Here is a 2,424-nt window from a genome sequence, read left to right on the forward strand (position 1 = left end):
TGGAATACTTTGATGTGGTTGATTGGTGGTGGGGATGATGTTTTGAAATGTGCATTAAGGGGACGGCCTTTATCCAAGATATATTCATTTCTTTCTACGTGGAGATCCGATGACGATGGGAATGGCTGACTGCTTCTGAACGAAGAGACCGTTACTGTTGCCAGGACAGTGGGTATTCACCAACATGATATACTGTGCATGGACACACTGTAACATTAATAGAGAGAGAACTCCTTCAGTTCCTCTACCTCTCCCCAGTGACATGGGTACTCCGCAGATGTCATGTACTCCAACGGGAATCCCAATTTTCTGGATACACACGGCAGCTCCCTGCTGTGGGAGAAACAATGTAATACCTCATCCACCATATATATCCTCCATCACCGACTGGCGACATTGATGATTAGATACTGGGAAATGATGGATATGTCACGTCGTCCTGCCTGGAAAGTTCTGGATCATAGAACCTGAATGAAACTGTGACCCTAACAGCCACTGGCAGCACCATCCTCCCCCTGGTGTGAAGCTGCAGGTCATGTTGAAGGAGGTTACACTGCTCTGTGACCAGCTCCTTGTTCAATCAGGGTCCCCTCACACTCTGCTCCTGGGTTAAGTGAAGCTTGGGAAGCTGTTCCTGGAAAACCCGATGTGGATACAGCAGATCCCTTTCCCCACACACACTCACTGTGTGGTTTCAAGCTTCCCCTATCTGCAGCCTCTGCTCCATTTGGTGTTCATGTTACACACCCAGATGCTGTAACTACAGTTCCCATGCTCCATCCCGAGTTGGGTCACCAAATCCTCGGTTCTCCCTGAATGTCTGAGGCAGCTCACAGCACAACCTCCAGCAAACCATCCCCAGTCACTCCACTAAATTTTCAATTACAGGAGTCAGTCACAAACCCATCGGCTACAAGTGTTGTGGACCAGTCCATATCCCCCCAAAATGCCTTAAGAAGGCCGTTTAGATACAAACCTTTCCTTATTTTTAATACAGATGGCAAGTGTGCGTTCCAGATATGTTGTGACTGGTCAAACCATTCGACATTAAGCAAAATATAATCTATTAAAATGCTTTAGCTAAAATGAAATCAAAGAAAAGAACATTTTGGGATGGCTGATATGTTGGAACACTTACACAAACAATAGATACCATACCTTCTTGGTTTACACCGCATGGCACAAAGATATATTCAAATACAGATCCTTACAGCAGTTTTCCAATCCAGGAGGAAACAACATTAACAGAGATCTCAGACAGAAAAGGAGTCAGAGATCATGTATTGAAACTTCCAACCATTCTGGGATGCCCAACAGCTTCTGGATGCTGCAGCTAATAACAAAACGAGGAAACCTGGCCCGGAAGAGCTGGCCACTGCCCTTCCATTGTTATCACCGCTTTAATGAAAACTAAAGGCTTTCTCAGTTATTTGCTTAAACTGTTTTCAGACAGCAGTTCTGCACCTCTGCCTTTAAAACTCCTCTTCAAAAAAAAAGCCAAGAGAAAATAACCTTTTTACAGTGTTAGTATCCTCAAGACTCCACCTTTAATAAAATAATCCATCAATATACAACGCTGGATTCATTTTAGACCTCCTAGACTTCCACTGTTAGTAGTTGCAAAACATATATATATTACATTGACGCTGAGCATACAATTGTTCACAACGAGTTTCGATTTCAGTCATTTTACTCCTGCCGCAGAATGCCTTTGTCTTTCTTCATCCAAGTCTCCACAACGTGTCAAAACTTAGGTTTTCTCCCCCTCTCACCTGTATGATTTCAAATTGAATCGCAGAAATAATAAGCTGTATAAAAACAGACTGGTATTTCTCTCGCTAAACTTCTCCAAAGCTTTTAAGGGGCCATGATCAGTGAAAAAGATTTGGTTCAAGTATGTTATTCGCAATTTAAATGCTAAAATGTTGTAACGCCAACACCAAGCTCAAGGCCTCCTTCCCCATTGTGGAATAAATCTGTTGATGTTTCCATTGGACACTCCAACCACACGTTACATAATGGAGCACTTCTTATCTCTCCAATACTCCCTCTGAATGACAGAGCTCTTCATGTCTCAGCATAAAAGAATTGCATCCTCTTGTAGCTCTTAATGCTTTAACCTCTTTACCTGCTACTCCTGGCCTATGCCAGCAAACCTTACTCTCTCAGGGATATGTTTTAAGACCATCTCACGTATTCTCCTCAATCTCTCACAGAAAATAAACTTTGATTTCTGAACCCAATCATCACCATCAGCCATTTAATTTTCTAATCTTGCCATTGTAACTCTCTGCTCTTCCACACGAGTTCTCACGACAGCAGGAAGTGAATTGTTGAACTTCTCCAAACTAAGAATCTTTCTAACAGTGTCATAGTTTTGCTCTGTTTTTTATAGCCTTACCCACCTTTCAAAATTACTTTGTT

The sequence above is a fragment of the Chiloscyllium plagiosum genome, unplaced genomic scaffold, assembly GCF_037043375.1.
Source record: "Chiloscyllium plagiosum isolate Xiang-an unplaced genomic scaffold, Cpla_swu_hap1 HiC_scaffold_21, whole genome shotgun sequence".
Classification (NCBI taxonomy): domain Eukaryota; kingdom Metazoa; phylum Chordata; class Chondrichthyes; order Orectolobiformes; family Hemiscylliidae; genus Chiloscyllium; species Chiloscyllium plagiosum.